The 18,934-nt window shown below is 45.3% G+C and overlaps 1 pseudogene; it reads left to right on the top strand.

Annotated features, from left to right (window-relative positions):
• LOC144806959 (putative DBH-like monooxygenase protein 2) overlaps nt 1-18,934 on the top strand; it is a 328,657-nt pseudogene that overhangs the window by 218,536 nt on the left and 91,187 nt on the right.

The following is an 18,934-nucleotide window of genomic DNA, read 5'->3' as shown; positions in this document are numbered from 1 at the left end:
TATTCATACAGCCTGTCTTAAGAAGTTCAAAGGTGCCTAGATTTCCAAACAGGGCGCACCTTTTTTAGCTTCGATGTTGGCGCCCAGACCTATTTTTGCCCCAGTCCGGCCCTGACCAGAGCCATCTGGTGAACACGCCGATCTACTGAAAGGCAAAGCGAAAGCACTGTGAGTTGAAGTTCATACAGAACATGTGGTCAGACATTTGTTAGCGATCAAGGAATATTGGTTTGATTTGAGAAGCAGAGAGAGGAACACAAACAAGGAAATATTATCGATCCGTTCCGACCCGAAGAAGGCATCGCGCCACACCGTTCTGCTTTGAGTACATTTCCAACTGTTGCTTCAAGCGATGAAATGGCCACGAAATGACTGCTTGGAATTATTTGGAAAGACCATTGAGTCATTCTTTTTTAGCCTCATTCCGCCATTTTCCATACAAAGTCAAGGCCAATTTCATAAATGTTATACACTAAACTAAACTGTATGCACTGTGGCCTTACCTCGTACTAATCTAGTGTGTAGTAGTGTACACAAGCGGAGCAGAGGACGATAACACTCAGCAACACAGGCACAGCACAGAAAGTCGTGACGGTGAGGCGCCTCAGGCGGGAGTCTGCTGCTGCCTGCGCACGAGGTGAGCCCCAGGCTACAGAGATAGAAGATTTGGTGCGTGCGTCCCTAAATCAAATGGCCAATCACTGCATGGCTTCACATGACGTCACACAGTGATTGGCCATTATGCAGTGTGGCTGCACCACCCACGCGCGGCATCCAATAATGGATTGCCCTGCCCTGCTGCGCGGTGGACCAGCCAATCCTGGTGATGCATGCAGTGCCAGGATTGGATAGGGGGTCACACTGATTACTCGCCCAGTCGCCCTTTGTAACCCTGGGGTTGTGGCCCGGCTAAACCAGCACCCCCTGGTCCCTCTCTCTAAGGGGAACTTCACAGGTAGATTTTGCGCATGCTCGGGCAAGTTTCAGCCCCAATATTCACTTGCACAGTGCGCACTACTGTCTGCTGCAGCTGAGTGTGTGGACTGTCACTCAAGCTGCAGCAGGCCAGCCCCCCTGCGCACTCCGGATATGTTGGGTGTGTCCCGGATTCCCGGCGGCGGAGGGTAGCGCCGCTTATAATTCATCATTGATCATGAGCATGATTGCAATATTTTTAGTTTCCTCTTGACACGACTGTGGGTCCATGTGTGGCTAGTGGAGCTACGCCCCTACGTCCCAATGGACGCACCGTGGCTGGGAGATGGTGGTCCCCGGGGCATGTGGGGGGACTTCAGCCCACACACGTGTTTTTTTTTTGTTTGTTTTTTTAAAGTCCCCAGGGGGGGCGGTCGCCAGGGCTGTGGGGGGGCCATAAGCCCCCCCCCACAAACACACAGTTAAACCCTGGGAGATTGCGTCCCCGGGGATTTAAAAAAAAATTAGTGTTACAGTCTATTTTTTTTCATGGTATATTTACCGTGCGCATACCATGCACGTACGTACGACTGTAAGTTGTCCCATAAATGTACCTAAGCAAGACAAAAAAAAGATTTTGAAATTGGGGATCATTGTAAAACTACCTAAGCAACCATAGAAACACTTCAGAGAACACCTAACTGAGCACACAGGTGAAAGGTTCATCATACATTGTTGCAAATCAAAACAGCATGTGTGCTTGACTCTTCAGTATACCAGCTTACCTTAAGTAATGTTCATTTATATCACTTTTTCTTAACCAATAAATAACAGGCATTTAAAAAACAGTAAATTGCACCCTAATTTTATAGCTAGAAACATTTCAAACAACCAATCACTTCTTTGCTTTTTTCAAAAGTCCACTTATCCACCATTTTAGAAAAAAAATCTTCAAACTGCCCTTTCATTTACAGAAACCATCTGAGTGCATACAGACCTCTCTTCAAGATGCTTAGAGTATGGATTGTGGGGCACAGCTATATTTTTTGGAGTGAAAGGTACGCACAACAGAAAGGAATTCACAAAGACCTAGGTTTACCAAATGTAGACATTAAATGGATTGGACAGAGAGGGTTAAAGTGGCACCAATTGATACCATTGGTGAAATCCTTTATGCATCTCCAACACCCTGACCTCATAATTGTGCACTGTGGTGGCAATGTCCTAGGCACTTTGACTGGGGTAGGTCTGAAAATGTTTATGAAGGACACCTTTGCAGACCTGATGTCACTTTTCCCCCAAACTACCTTTGTCAATTCTAATATATGTCAAAGGCAAAAATGAAACTGGTCCAATCAATTTTGTCCACAGATTGAGAAAGCTAGGAAACATGTGAATAAATCTGTTTCTGCGTTTCTCCGAGACTATGAAATGGGGTCCATTTACCATAAAAATCTGCGTTTCAATATGCATGGCATCTATAGGAGAGATGGTGTACATTTTACTGGTGAGTAGAACTGAGTCTTCCTCTTGAACTTTAGACTCTGCATCGGTACCTACTTGTAGGTACTAAAATCTCCCATTAAACACAAGGGCTCTTTTTAGAGCCACCCAACATGTAAACACATACACTTCATGAATATCTAAAAATATTTTTATTTTTCTTGGTAGTATACGCTCACGGAACGACTTACAGACTTTGCACCGTACGTCGTACGTACGTGCATGGTACGCGCACGGTAAATCGGTCGCCAGTAGGTAGTTATAGTTAGGACCTATTATCCATAGGAAATCCGTAACATTCTATTTTGAATAACTTTGGTGCCGATTGTCCAGCTCCTGTCCGCTCCTATTCTGAAAGTTTCATGATGATTCATCAAGCGGAGGCTGAGAAAAAACGGGGGTCCCAAAACACGTTTTCCCCATGCAATTTCCAATAGGACCTTTAGCCGCAGCTACAGCCTGAACTGCTGAACGGAATAACACCAAATTTGGTAAAGAGGTAGTCCTTGGATTAGACTCGTGCCTTTTGCTTGTTTTGTGTAAATCCGTTCAGTAGTTCCTGAGAAAATGACAGTTAAAGTCATTTATACATCTATGAGCTCAGAGGGTCCACGTACCTTAAGCACAGACTGCACGCAACTTGCCGTGCAAGAGCTGTATATTAATTGGCTGTCAACACTCCAAATCAGGAAGTGTTGGTAGCCATCTTGTGTCTCGGTAGAACTGATGCGCAAGAAACCCAAAACAAATACCTCAAAACACGAAAAGTGGACAGGGTAGGCACACACTGACCCCCTAGGCCTGCTCAGGGGGTCCCACAAGTACTCCAAGGGCCCAAATGTTTGTATTTATTTTTTAAAAATCGCGAGATGCACATAGGATCCACGCATCCTACCAATATAAAAAATAAGAAACACGGTCTCCCGGGCTAAATATTGTAATTTTTCCCCGGGGAGCCAATCCCGGGGGCATTATTAAAAAAAGTAGTGTGGGGGTCCCAATCCCCCTACACTACCCTGGGCACTACCACCCCCTAGGGCTCTTACTTAACATATATGGGGGGCTCACAGGGCCCCACCCGCAGCCCCGGGGACCGCCACCCTCCGGGGCTTGTTTAAAATGGGTGGGGTCTCTCAGACCCCTCTAGCCCCAGGGACTGCCACCACCCAGGGCTTTAAAGCATTAGGTATGAGGGGCTCTGATGCCTGCCAGGCCCGGGGACCGCCACCCCTGGGGCTCTAATTTAATATATGCGGGGGGCTCACAGGGCCCCCCACACCACCGGGGACCGCCACCCCCTGGGGCTTCTTTGAAATGGGTGGGGGCTCTCAGGCCCCCCAGCCCTTGGGACCCCCACCCCGGGGCTTAAAACATTTGGAAACGGGGACTCTGAGGCCCCCCAACCCCGGGGACCGCCACCCCCCCGAGGCTTCTGAAAAAGGTGGGAAGGGGGCCGCGTGGCCCCCCCTCCTGGAGCCTTATCTAGGCCCTGGGGACCGCCACCCCCTGGGCCAGCTCCTGCAGTGTCCCGTGGTGCCCACGTATTTGAGATGTCATCAATGATGTCATCAGTGATGTCACTGACCATGTCATGAATGATGTAATATGTGACATCATTAGCAGGGTATTGCGGGCGAGCGAGTTATAGTTAGTACAACTAACTATAAAGTGGGAATTTCAATGGTTTTGTACGAGTGAAATGTCCAACTAACTATAACACCCCTAAAACCTATGGTTTTTTTTGTGAATATATATATATTTATATTTATAACAATATGTCTAAATGATGATAACAACCTCGAGTACTCATGTACATTAGCATGGAGATATTTTTATTGCACATTGATTCAATTGATTTTGTTGCATTATGATTTAGCCACTGTAAGATGGCGCTTATGGTTTGGACTTTAAGTCCGTCAATTATGTTTTTGTATTTGCCTTTATCAACTTCCGCCTGACCGACGTCAGTTGACACTGATGAAGGCAGAAGCTGAAAAGCTTTTGTCTATTTGTGTAATAAATCGAAGGAGATTTAATCTACTGTGTGTGCTGGTCTGGTCATTCTTTGGCCGTGGAGCGAGATATATTAGCGGGACGCCACCACTAGACCGAGCACCAGCACGTACTGAGTGCGGACTCCACGGAGCTGTGAAATTCAGGAGGAGGGATCCGCACCGCCCGACAGGGTCATCAATACCGAACCGTTCTGGAAACGAGCACGGACACTGAAGCTCGATGAACAACGGACGGAGGTAGGAGACTTCATGACACCTGATTGATAACGTGGCACGAGCGAAGTAGAAAGCACATCGTATTTAATAGCAATAAATGTTTAGCGATACAGCACGCCGGGAGGTGACAATTGGCTTATTTAGACCGTGTCCTGAAACGCCAACACAGGACGCAACCCAGACACCTGATGCTGCTCATGTTAACGTGAAAAATAAATACCAAGGACTGGAGAGAACCTACGAAAGAGAAACAAGGAAGTAGTGGGAGGCCACTTCCCTGCAACATTATGTAGAAGTAAACAGGGTACCTCGTGGCCTCCGAATCTACACGATTCCGGCATACGAAAATCCACACCCGAAGCTATTAAGAGAGTGGGCGGAGTACACGGCGCATTCATCGGAAGGGATGCTAAGACTCTTGATTTAGTTTGCTTGGATAGATCGAGAGCAGGCCCTTAAAGATATTGAAGCACTCGAGAAGGAAATGTTGGAATTGGTTGACCAAGGGCAGTTGGATAATGAAAAAGAATCCATGGAGAAACGGCTCATCGTTTATGAAAAAAGGAAACAACAAAAGTTTGAACGGGATGCTAGAGATTATGAGCAAGGGAGAATACTGACTTTTGCGAAAAAGTACAATGCACCCCGGCGGAATTTGAGATCAAGAATCAGAAGCCAGCAGAGTCTAGAGATACCTCCGAGTCAGAAGTCACTAGTGCTGAGCAGTCTGAAGACGAGAATGTAAGTGCAAAGAAAACAGATAAATATAAACCAAAATCAAAATCTTCTTATCAGGAGGAATTCGATCTCATCTGCCATTTGTGGCTGAGGGGCGGGAAAGACCGCCCACCAAAGCAATCTACGAGCGCAAGCACATGCGCACCACGAGAAGAGGGGGGAGGAAACAGAGCAAACGGTACCAGACAATTGAGAAATCGGCAAGCCAAAACCAAGAAGAATTAAAGGAGGACGTGACGATAATAAATCTCTCTAAAAGACCCTTGTCCCCCATAGAACTAAGTGTACTAAAATTAGGATTAACATTCTGCCCCACGAGTCGCTACGAATATACGCAAACACGTATTGACTTATTTCTATTTATCCGGAAACTTAAATTGTGGAAATTCTTTAAACAAAAAGCAATGAGGGAATAGGTACCAACTGCCACCATTGAAGGACGACCGGATCCACAGGAGCCGTCTGACATTAACATTAGGGAATTGGTACATTTGGCTACATTAGAGGAACTACGAGAGGAAAGTAGTACCCAACAGTCTCCCCTGATGAGTGACATCGGTAGAGCAGAATCTATTGGAATCTCACAAATTGGAGAAAGGAGTGTCTTCAAACCGCCATCACGGTTCTTCCCACGGAACCCGACAGACGCCATTGACATTTTTTCCGAAACAGTGACCCGTGAGTTACAAAGGCTATCACGGGAAGAACAGAATTCCAGAGACAAAACAAAATGGAACATATCTTCTAATCAACGACAAGCTATTCAGAGCCTCGAGAATGACAACACTATCATAATAAAGCCGTCTGATAAAGGCGGAAATGTCGTGATACAAAGCCGCCCAAATTACTCTAAAGAAGCACTACGTCAACTACATGATCAGGACTGCTACCTACCTACCACGGAAGAAGAATATCAACGCAGCATACGTGAATACCATACCTTGATCGACCATTGGTATGGCAAAGGGATTCTATCCAGAGAGGAATATCTATTCTTACAAAATGTAATGTAATGTAATGTAAAAGGAACTTATAAAGTGCAACTAACACCCAGCGGTTTCTTGGCGCTAAAGCATAAGGGAGACAAACAGTCCGTGGGGCAAGAAGCGTTAATTATAGGCATTACAAAACAGGTGGGTTTTAAGGAGGGACCTAAAATGGGTGAGAGGAGAGGCTAATCTTAGACCTAAAGGGAGGGCGTTCCAGAAAGACGGGGCAAGAAATGAGAACCTCAGTCCTCCCTGTTTTTTGCGTTTAAAGGTCGGGACCTGAAGTAAGGCCAAATGGGAGGAGCGGAGATTGCGGGAAGGGACGTATGAGTGCAGTAGTGAAGAAATAAACGAAGGACCTATACCGGCAAGGGACTTAAAAATTATGCAGCCCAGTTTGAACTTGCAACGCTCAGAGAGAGGGAGCCAGTGGAGAGATTTCAGCAAAGGGCGGGCGTGTTGGTGTTTGGGCTGATGATAGATCAGACGTGCGGCCTGGTTCTGCACAAGTTGTAACCTCTTTAGTTGGTATGCCGGGATACCAACATAAAGGGAGTTGGCATAGTCTATCCTAGAGATGACTAAGGCCAACAGGACCAAGGTAAGGGCCTCGGTGGTCAGGAAGCGGGCAATCTTTCGAATTTTTCTTAACTGAAAGAAACTAGAGGAAACTACCGCGTTAATCTGGGGTTTCATCGTGAGGTCATTACTGATGATAACCCCAAGGCTTTTTACTGAGCTGACAGGTTTGGGGGGAGGACCCAGCCTCGTGGGCCAGAAGATGGATTTCCAGGGATTGCCAGCCCCCCGACAAGCACCAGCTCTGTCTTGTCGGGGTTGAGTTTCAGGTGATTCACCCCCATCCAGTCGCTAATGTGACAGAGAGTAGATTGGAAGTTATCGATGGACTGGTCCGTAGAGTTAATGTCGAAGACCAGCTGGATGTCATCCGCGTAATTAAACGCGGTGACACAGCTGCCTCGAAGGGACCGGATAAGAGGGGTCAGGTATAAATTAAAAAGAAGAGGGGATAAGGAGGAGCCCTACGGGACGCCGCAGTTTAGCTCAACCTCGTCAGCAGAGAACTGAGAGAGCCGAACCGCCTGGCGGCGGTTGCTTAAAAAGGAGCGGACCCAGTCAAGGGCGGTGCCCCGGATGCTAGCCTCCCCGAAACGGCCGACCAGGATATCATGGTCGACCGTGTCAAAGGCGGCCGACAGATCCAGGAGCACCAGAACCTGACTGGTGTTGGAGTCCGCCCCTCTCCGCAGTTCCTCCATAACTGAGAGTATAACGGATTCCGTAGAATGGTTAGGTCTGAAGCCGGCCTGTTGGGAATCGAGAAAAAGGGAGTCTTCAATAAAAGTACTCAAGATGTTTGTAACGTGGGACTCGAGAACTTTGCTGAGGTAGGGGAGAAGGGAGATGGGGAGGAAGTTACTCATGACCGTAGGGTCTGCTGTGGGTTTATTAAGGATAGGCACAACCTCGGCGCATTTAAATGACCCGGGGACTGTGCCAGAGGAGAGAGAATTATTCAACAGTGCCAGAGGTGGAGAGGGGCAGGCTGTGAGAACCTCACAGAGAATCAAGGGAGGGCAACAGTCAGTAGGGGATCCAGAGACAACCTTCTTTAAGAGGGCAGGGAGCTCTGTCTCCGAGATTGGAGGGATCTGGGTCAGCTGTATGGAGTTGGGAGGGGTCAAGGAGAAGTCGGGCCTAAGGAGGTGAAGCGGGGCTGAGGATAGAATGCAGTTTTTAATATTAGCAATTTTCTCCACGAAGTAGAGATTTAGGGAGTCACAGAGTGCACGGGAAGGGAGAGGTTTAGCGGTGACCCTGTCTGGGTTTGACAGCTCCTCCACGATGGAAAAGATGTCTTTGGTTTTGGTGGCGGAGTCAGCAATCTTTTTTGAGAAATAGGTGGTCTTAGCTTGTAGGACCACTTTTTTATTTTCTTTAAGTAGGGTTGTAAACCGCAGTTTCATGTCGGGAGCGCAGCCACAACGCCACCGGCGCTCGGCCTGTCTAAGGCCCAGCTTCAGGACTTTGAGGTCCTCAGTGAACCACCTTTGGGCGTCGTGGAGACGCTTAAGCTTAATCTGTCTGAGCGGAGCCACAATGTCACTGAATGACTCCAGCCAGTGTGTGAGGGCAGAGGCTTGAGTATCGATGGAGCCAAGATTAAAGGAGGTGGAGGTTTTAAGTAGGGTAACAAATTTACTGAGATCGGCCCTATTCCAATTCCGGGCCGAAAGGTTACCTTCCAAAGGTCTGCTAAAGCAGGGGGCAGCCATAAGAGAAAAGGAAATTATAAAATGGTCTGACCATACGCAAGGTGAGATGAGGGGGGCAGATATGTCCAGGTTGGATGTCCAAACCTGGTCCAGGATGTGGCCCTTGATGTGGGTTGCTGATTTTATGTGTGACAGGCAATTCATACTAGATAAAAGATCAGTAAATGTTACAGAGCAAGCACTCTATTTTACATCTGAGGGCCAGTAATTAAAATCCCCTAAGAGTAAGATTTTAGAATTATTAATGATAAGTTGGGAAACATCGTAGGAAAGTTGGGCATGGACTGGGGGGGACGGTAGACTAGGACACAGATAAAGGGAGTCACTGAGGATTCCAGTCTCAGCACAAGATAGTCGACCGAGGGGATGTCGACTGAGGTCAGGGCGGAGAATCGGGTGGAATTTTTTATAATGGCTGCTACACCACCTCCCGGCCTACCAGAAGCTCTGTTCGCCTGGAGGATGTAGTAGCTGGCGGGGACGGCAGCAAGTATGTCAGGGGCAGATTCCTCACTAAGCCATGTCTCCGTTAGCAGCAATATATCCGGTTTCTCAGAGTATAATAATGCAAAGATTTCTAGCTGATGTTTTGCCAGTAAGCGTGTATTAAGATAGGTCACTGTGAGATTGGGGTATGGAGTCCTTTTGTTAGAAGGAGGGTTGATGGCAGCAGAAGGGGCTGAGGGCGGAGAAGTTACTAACTCGGGAAATGTGTCTCTGGCACAGAGGAACCCCAGTGGTTCAAAGCTTGACAGAGTCGCGGGGGGGGGGTAGGCCCATGGGGACGTAGTCGATCAGGTCTATCGAAGTGTATTGAGTAAAACCGGCAGGGGGACATGCCCTATGCCCAGGCCGGCCGCGGACGGGCGCAGACGGGCTTGCCTTAGGCGCGCCTTCGGAGCGCTGACGGCGCGCCCGCTGCGCGTCCGAAATATGCACATTTATATAGGGTAATGAAGGGGTGTGGCCTTGTGTTAGTGGGCGTGGCCTGTGGGCTGATCGAGTAATGGCGCCGAAGAATCAATATCCCCATCCGCGGCAGCGCTAGAATCCGCTGCGCGGGGTTGACCAGGTGGGATTTAAAGTGCAAGTGCCCAGAGAGCTTCGAGCGTAAGGAGCAAGGTAAAAACAGTATAAAGTTTACAGTTTTAAAATCAGTAGAGTGTCTCCCGGCTTCCGCCTCAGGAGTGTCGAAATCCAAACAAAACAAAGAACCAAAGATGCCCAGCTTTTACCACCTACCTAAGGTCCACAAGGACTCCACTAGACCACCAGGGAGACCGATTGTATCGTCCAATGGAGGGCTAACGGAGAACATGTCCAAATTTATTGACTTTTTTCTAGCACCATGGGTAACCCAGTTAAGTACCTATACAAGAGACACAAAGGACTTTCTGAAGCAGATACAAGGTGTGACCTGGGAGAATGACTTCATCATGACAACTCTTGATATTTCCAGCCTATATACCAGCATAAGGCATTTGGATGGTGTAAAGGCAGTGGAAACCGTTCTTAACCTCAGATCAGCCAGATATCTGGAACACAGCAGAATGATTATTGAATTTATTTCATTTTGATTAAATAATAAAATGTTTGTGTTCGAAGACCAGCGATACAGGCAGATCAGAGGGATGGCGATAGGCACCTGCTTCGCCCCCAGCTACGCAAATTCATTCGTGGGCTGGTGGGAGAAGCAGGTGGCCTGGGCCGACGACAAGGCAGAATGGGTGGACAGGGTGGTATGTTGTAGGAGATATATCGATGATCTCTTTATCATCTGGAAGGGATCGGAATCCTCAGCTGAAAACTATATTGCCAGTCCGAATGATAATGATCTAAACCTAACCTTCACCTATGAAATGAGCAGGAAGGAAGTGAGTTTCCTTGACCTTAAAGTCTTTGTGGACACAGGGGAAATTCAAACTGCCCTGTATAGGAAAAATTACGGCAGGTAATTCTGTCCTCATGGACGTAGTAGCCACCCCCAAACTCTTGTTAATAGTATCCCCTTTGGGGAACTATTAAGAATTAAAAGGAACAGTTCGATGAAGAAGGATTTTGAGGAAGCGGCCGCTAAAAGCATCAACCGCTTTAAATAACGCGGCTATCCACTAAAGGTACTCCAACAAGCTAAAAGTAAGGTAGACATGACAGACAGACATACACTACTAACAGAGAAGAATAATCAGACAAAAAAGAAAAAACAGGCATTGTGAGAGTGATCACCAATTATTCGGTGACAGCGAATAAGGTGAGGGCAATATTGCTGAGGAACTGGAGCATTCTGAAGTCAGATTCAGTTATAGGTAAAGAACTCTCATATCATCCTACAGTCACCTTTAGGAAAACAAGATCCCTGAAAGACAAATTAGTGCAAAGTCATGTGGCCAAAGAGAAACCAAGAAAGGGACTACATACCATGTATGGGTCGTATCCTTGCGGCAAATGCAAGGCCTGTAGTTCCAGCAGGAGAGTTCTTTATTATCAGGTACCAGATAGAGTTTCAAAGACCAAGATCTCTAAATTTATGACCTGTTCCACGACCTGGGTAGTATACTGTCTGGAATGCCCTTGTGGCTACTGCTATGTAGGCAGCACAGGGAATGCGGTAAAGAAACGAGTGTTGGAACACCAACGGGCCATTATGAACAAAGATGAGAATTATCCTGTGGCCCAACACTATGCTACCCATCATAATAGCGATAGAAATCTTTTATCCTTCTTCTGTCTGGATTGCATCCCTCCTGACATCAGGGGGGGGGAGACTACAAGAAACGACTAAGACGCCTGGAATCCAGATATATAATCGAACTTCAGACAAAAGCACCTAAAGGGCATAATGTGGGGGAGGTACTTATATCTCACTTATAAATCCACTTCTTATTTTTAACTACGAGCAGGAACAGTGTCAGGGAAAGTACCATGAGCAATTTTGAATAGTTCACCAGTAACTTAGCTGTACTGTACGACTAGGGATGGGATCCGTTTTAATCACTAAGTAACTAGCAGGTTGAACGGATTGATTTATTGTAATACCATTGGTGTTTAAATTCTTTCCTACTTGCCCATTTGGGGCTTGATTGACATGGTGTACAAGAGTGCACATTGGATCTCATAATTCCCAACACGAGTGATGTTGAAAACAGTATTTATGTGCATATGAATTGAAATACATACCAGAGTGCGATATGTGGTCTATAGTGCTATTCGAGGTGACTAATAATCATGGTTGGTAATTGCCCATCCAGGGCTGAATGATACGACCACAATATGTTTAAATGATGATAACAACCTCCAGTACTCACGTACATTAGCATGGAGATATTTGTATTGCACATTGATTCAATTGATTTTGTTGCATTGTGATTTAGCCACTACAAGATGGCACTTATGGTTTGGACTTTAAGTCCGTCATTTATGTTTTTGTATTTACCTTTATCAACTTCCGCCTCACCGACGTCAGTTGACACTGACGAAGGCAGAAGCTGAAACGTGTTTGTCCATTTGTGCAATAAATCGAAGGAGATTTAATCTACTGTGTGTGCTGGTCTGGTCATTCTTTGGCCCTGGAGTGAGATATATATATATATATATCTTGCTGGGGAGGCTGAGAGAGGTGGCGGTTACCGGTAGTGCCCTTGGATGGTTTCATTCCTTTCTTCAGGGCAGACAACAAGCTGTGTCCCTCCCTTCTTACCAATCCGCCTTTTTCACCATCTTGCATGGCGTTCCTCAAGGCTCGGCAATCAGTCTGATTTTATTTAACATCTACATGAAGCCCTTGATTGCGGTCATCAAAGAATATAACATTAAAATCGTTAATTATGCTGATGACCCACAGCTGATTCTCTCTTTGGAGGTAGATCATTCAACTTCTCTGGAAGCATTCAATAATGGTCTGTGAGATACAGCGGTCTGGCTGAAGGCGAACTCCCTGCAATTTAATGCAGGTAAGTCAGAGGTGTTATACTGTCCGAGGGCCAGGGTTCAATCTGTTCTTCCTTGCAACTTCTGGCCTTCTGACCTTTTTCCATCGGCTCAGCCAGTGAAGGCGGTTCGGAACCTGGGCGTCATGTTTAAAAGCAATCTCAACTTGGAGGCTCAGGTCTCGAAGTTAGTGGCGGGTTACCTGGCCATTATTAGACTGCTAAGGAAAAACCTTCCTTTGCTGCCTTCCCCAGCTCGGGCTGAGGTGGTGCGTTGCACCATGCTCAGTAGGCTAGACTACTGTAACTCGCTGCTGCTAGAGTCCCTTAACTTGACAAGATACACTTGCTCAGCTTGGCATTACGGAACCGTGCTTATTAGCGCTGTGGTGAAAGCGCGCTGTGTCTTTTTTTAAATTTTCTTGCGTAGCTGCTGTGTTGTGTTTGTTATTCTTGGAAGCGCCGGGACGCCCCTTGGCTGGGGCAGCTGTGCGCTATAGAAGTGCTTTTAACATAACATAACATAACTATCTCATGGACAGACTTCAACGAATCCAGTCTGCTGCGGCCAAGTTAGCCCTGGGGTGGCCTACAAGGTCTTCCTCCTCTAAGGCTCTGGTGCAGTTGCACTGGCTCCCGTTGAGACACAGAGTTCAGTTTAAGTCGCTCTGTCTGGTGTTTAAAGCCCTTCATGGGTCGGGTCCTGTCCTCTTGCGAAGGACGTTTGCGTGGCATGTGTCAGTCCGTAACCTTCGTTCCTCCTTGGCTAGACTGGTGAGGATACCAAGGTTTAAGAAAGCCAAAGCAGGAGGCAGATCATTTGGTGTGACGGCAGCAAAACGGTGGAATGCTCTTCCGGTCGAGCTCAGACAAACCACTGACCTCCTAACGTTTAGGAGGAGATTAAATACCTGGCTATTCCCAAAGTCCTATATTGTCACTCGTGTTGTCCCTCCCTCTGTTATGAGTCTGCCAGCGCGAGGATGCCTGTTAGGCGACAGTTCGATTTAGAAGTGAAATAAATAAAATAAATAAATATATATAAGCATACTCATAATAAATAAGAACAAACTGAAATTAATTTTACAATCTAAAATAGCTCTATAGGTATACAGACTTTTACCAGACCACAATGATGTTATTCCAAAATAATTATGGTAACCCAACATTGGTGTGATCAAAACAGTGACACACAAACAATCAGGGAGATTCTGTGTCCTAAACTCTGCTGTTATTGTCTTAAAACTGTTTTATTAATGTTATTAATGTAAGTGTTGTATCTCTCTTTTCTTCCAGGGCTAATAGACAGCTCTGGCATTCGGATGTATTACACCCCATCACTAAGAGAGCATGATGTTGGCATACTAGTGACAGGGGTTACAGAACGATTTTTTAACTTCATCCCACCACAGGCAGAATCATTCAACCTTTACACAATTTGCAAAACGGATCTTTTCAATCAGGTGAATAAATGCCATGTATTTGTTGAGTCAAAGTCTGTTGTTTACCCTGAATATTTAGGATAACATACTTGCATAGAACTTTGAAGCCCCATTACACTACTAAAGCAAGTGGAACTATTGTGCCACTTTTATCTTTAAAACAATGTGAAGGAGGCAAAAGCCTCAGTGGAGCCCTTTTTTTTAGAGAAGATAATATATTTTAGGGAGACATTTAATAGGTTTCTCCCTACACTTCATTTGTTTTTAGTGTTTGTTGTGTACCTGCTAATTGTGAACTACCATAAAAATTAATCCAAATGAGGGGATTGTCTAACTGGTAGAAAATGGGTATTCGCTAGTTTGTTCACCAGTTTGATGACCAGTGATTCATAGAAACTAATAATGAGGGAGAGATTGTCATCACCAGTATGGATGTTACCTTAGCTCCTATATATTTCCATTGCTTAGACTAAGTTCTTTCACCTGTTTCTGCCTGCAGGTGTCCATATTAGTGGTTGAGTGTCCAGGGAACTTGCTGGCCCACTAGTTCCATTTTATGGATGCCATACAGGAAGTGAAACTTTGACCAAATACGTTGTACAGATAATGAACATGTGTGGGTCAGTGGGATGGATTTTGATATCAGGTAGGGTTAAACAATATTATTGAAAGTGGGGTCATTATTTCAAAAAGCATTATCCTCTCTTTTGAGGTTAAGCATCCTTCAAAAACATCAATGATTGAGGTAGTGATGGTGATTTAGCAGTTCGCAGTGCAGTTCATAGTGGCAGTTAAATAAAGAAGATTGGAAAATACCTGGACAATTGGAACACGTTGTTAATGGTACTCTGACAACAACTGTTCCTGACTTCAAGTAAAACTTTAAAGATAATGTAGGTCTTGACTGCATTCCATTATTCTGTTGCAATACATACGTAGAAGTGATATATTTGAAAACATATCATTTGAACAATGAAGAAGCATGGGTGAGATTTTTTACAGTAAATCTCTAGTATTTGATGTTCAAATTATTTTACAACTTCCAATTCCCTATTTTTAATTTCTAGGTACATTTTTCTGCAGTAAGTAGTAGATGCACCTTTGGGGTGTTGATCGAAAAAGCTAACAATCTGTAAGGGCTTCTTTGACCAAACCTTAAGTCATAGCCCACTTTATCTCAGACTAAAAAATTCTGGCATTTGCGACCCACAAATAATCATATATATTATTTAACTGGCAATTCCTATTATATTTGTACACTATAAAGTCCTTCAGTTCTCAAGAGATTGCCTTGGTCAATTTCTTCTTCATTTTCATTTGGACCATTTCTACTTCTATGTCCGCATGTTAAATCATTTTGAAATCACCATACTCCCGAATAGACACATCATCATCACCTCTTCACTTGTTCCTTTTGAGGGAGTCACAGTCTAGCACTGGATATGACTTTTAAACAATGTGGAGATGAATAACACAAAGCTGAAATTACATAGTTTTCCATGGTTTCAATAATCATTTGAAGCACAAGTAAGTAGTCTCATATCAAAACTTGGAAGCTAGAAGCAAAGATAAAGATTGGCCTCAGGTTTAAAAATCAAATAAAGTTCAGATAAAGTGAAAGAAGTCTTGTTATGTGCCTCTCTGAATGTTTTCTTCCATGGGGAGAAGACGGAACCTAATTGTTTTTATCAAAGGACCCTCACCCACCACTACCACTGGTGGTATGCTCCATACTTGGTTCCTCACCCACTACCCTACAGTGTTTAGGTGGGCTCAAAGATGTAGATTAGTAGAGCTCTGTTTATTTGACAATGACATAGAATCTTATATTAAAATTGCCTAAAGCTGATCCATATATTGTTTGTGTACTTCTTTATTTAGGGTATGCTTGCAAGGTTATAACCAACACAGGATGTCCTAAGAGTATACATGTACAAAAAGGGTCGACACGTTTCATCAAATAAACATTGCCTACAAAAATATTGGCTGGATTTCTACAGCGCCATTGACTAAGATCTCTAACAACTACTTTGAACAACTGGACACTGTGGGCATCATTAAGATGGCGGGCGGACTTTGTCTGCCCGCCATTCTGACGGAAAACGGGACTGCCTGTCATATGTGGGCGTTCCCGTGGGTGAGATTAGGATGCACGCCACACTGGTGGGCGCATCACGCATTTTTAACATTACTACGGGTGGTGCATTGAGCAGCACCTGCCGCAATCGTACAAATGCACTGTGTGGAAAGGCTGCGCTCCGCCTGCATACTAATATGGATGGCGGTGTCTAGCAGACACCGCCACCATATTAAATTATTTTTCGCCCGGTCAACGAGTCGGCCGGGCGGATAAGCGTTGGGCGGTCTTTACGTCTGCTGAGGTCCCCCACCATACTAATATGGCGGGGAAAATGGGTGGCGGGTGGGGTAGGATGTAGAGCGGATTGCCACTGACATGCGGGGGGTGGTGTTCAGCCCTACTTCCTAATGGAAACCTTTGTGTGTGGCTCCATGGTTTGTGCACCTGTGATAAATTCTGCATGCCTATGCCAACCATATATGGGGAACTTTGCTCATCCTTAAATCTGTGAAGATAGGTAGAGAGACATGGGTTACTGTTCATAAGTCATTTTTACATGAACAAACACTTTCCTTTTAATCTTATATCATGTTGAAAAGCAGACACACACTGCCTTAGTGATAAGATGAGATCATTAGGTACATACAACCACGTGTAAAGTGCACCTATGTGTATAAAACATGCAGACAAAACAAAAGCAAAACTAAACCCTGGATGGTGAATGCTTAAAACCCAAAGGGTCCTACAGGTGGGAGGGCCCTGAAGCCACACTCTACAAAGGAAAAAACTGTACTCATTATGAAAACAGGAATAGAGTTCCCCCATCAAAGAGGATTACTTCGTCATGCATCCTACATAGACCATATGGCCAATAGGCTTATTGACCTACAAGCGTCCTCTCAACCCTGCATATTAATGGTTGTGTAGGGTGCAAATCTGTAAAGAAGATTCTCCTGTGTTACATGGGGCATCATGAAATGTGCCTATGTCACAACAAAGTCAGATGGATGTGTGTGTGTTTGTTTTCAGGTTTGATGGGAAATGTAGTTCATGTTGGAGTATTGCTCCAAAGATCAAGCATTTTCATACATATCTCTATCCTGTATTACAAAATCTGTGCGTCTTTTTTGAGACTTGATTCAAATTATACTGTGTGTGATAATGGTGGTAATATCCCTAGTGTAATGCATGCAGTAAAGATTCTGCTTTCTAATCCATATCGCCGTGATGTCCTGGCTATATGGACAGGAGATGTTTACTCCGCTGGGTCTTTCTTGACTTGACTTAATATTTGTAATCACAGTTTGAAGTTTTCATGGTTACATTAAAATGCAAATCCTTCACTTTTGTGGATGTGCAAATATTTTCCGAACAAGTTTTACCACAGCATTCTGCTTAAATATGCTGCATTCCTGCCCTGTCACTTTGGCGTAAGGCAACCCTATGCCAAAAGCCCATAAATAAGCCCCTTAGTCTCTTTCTCTCCTCTCAGCAATATCTCACAGAGAAACAAGTGAAAGAGAGCAAAGCCCTTTCTGTGTGCTGCATTTATGTTCTTCAACTTGTGTTTATCAGGAATATATTCTCAGATGATGCCTGTTTCTCTGTTCTTTTCAATTAATAGTTCTTTATACCATACACTGAGATCGCGCAATAATCAGGCCACACTGATGTTTTTCCCCTTGCCTGCTGCCAAGATTCTGCGCATGTGCGGCAAAATCGCGAGTGGGTGGGTTTATGACGGACCCCAGCCGTCATCAGCACACGAGCGCCGTAGTGCATGACGGATGGGGGCCGTCATCAGCATGCAAGGGGTTAAAGCGTAAAAGGCCATTTATTAGGACCAGGCAGCATAAAAATAAACAACCAAAATACAATAATTAACAACAACTCCCCCGAACATCAACTCAACCTTCATACACTCCGGACTCACTTGCCATTCCACTCGATGACCCATTCCGTTCTTTATCCCTTTCTTCCGATCTCTCTTAGCATCCTGGCATTACTCTCATGCCTCCAGTCCCCCCCCATCATTCACTCCTCCCCCCCATGAGAGGTGGGTGCGCCTGCTAGTGACTCCCCCACCCCTCTCAAGTACCGCCAACCAAGGAACCCCCTTTAAGGTAGTTACCTTCCCCCCCCCGGGAACCTACTGTGCATCTTTTGCCTCCATTCCTTCAAGTATTCCTATGACACCACATTGCCTCATTCCACAGCTCATTCACCACACCTTTCACTTTCATCATATAAAAGGCACTCCCAAGTGTTGAAATATGCCCACGCATCCCTAAAAAGCTGTCTCTTCTCCAGTCATAGTCCAGAGTGCGATATCACCTTAATGTCTCTATCCTCGCAAAAAACCCTAATAGCTCTGTTTAACTTCCTTCGAGCTTTCTCAACTGCTTGATCACCGCCTTCCAAATCCTTTTGGGGACAAATTCAGTCCATGCAATACAAGTCCCAGATAATTTCTGCTTCATCACTTCCAAGTCTCTTTGCATTAGCTGTAAGAGCGCCAACCCCAACTACTGAATTGTCATTTTCCCCCAAATGGATAATCAAGAGATCCAGGCATCATTTCTGTGGGACCATCTTCACGAGCCAGGGCAATTGTGCCCCTTATCTCATCAACCCTTTGCCCCACCAATGCACCTTATGTTGTTGTACTCCGAGTCCCAGGTTACGGCCGTACACCTGTTGCTCTGCATATTTGGAGACCCAGCGCACAAATGAATGCCTCACAATCCATCTGACCGTCTTGACCCCCGGGCCATCCACGCAACCTAAGAGAAGAAAAATAAATTAGTACACAT

This window comes from Lissotriton helveticus, unplaced genomic scaffold, assembly GCF_964261635.1.
Source record: "Lissotriton helveticus unplaced genomic scaffold, aLisHel1.1 SCAFFOLD_513, whole genome shotgun sequence".
NCBI classification, from domain to species: domain Eukaryota; kingdom Metazoa; phylum Chordata; class Amphibia; order Caudata; family Salamandridae; genus Lissotriton; species Lissotriton helveticus.
Note: the sequence above shows the minus strand (reverse complement) of the source record. Positions and strands in the feature narration are given on the sequence as shown.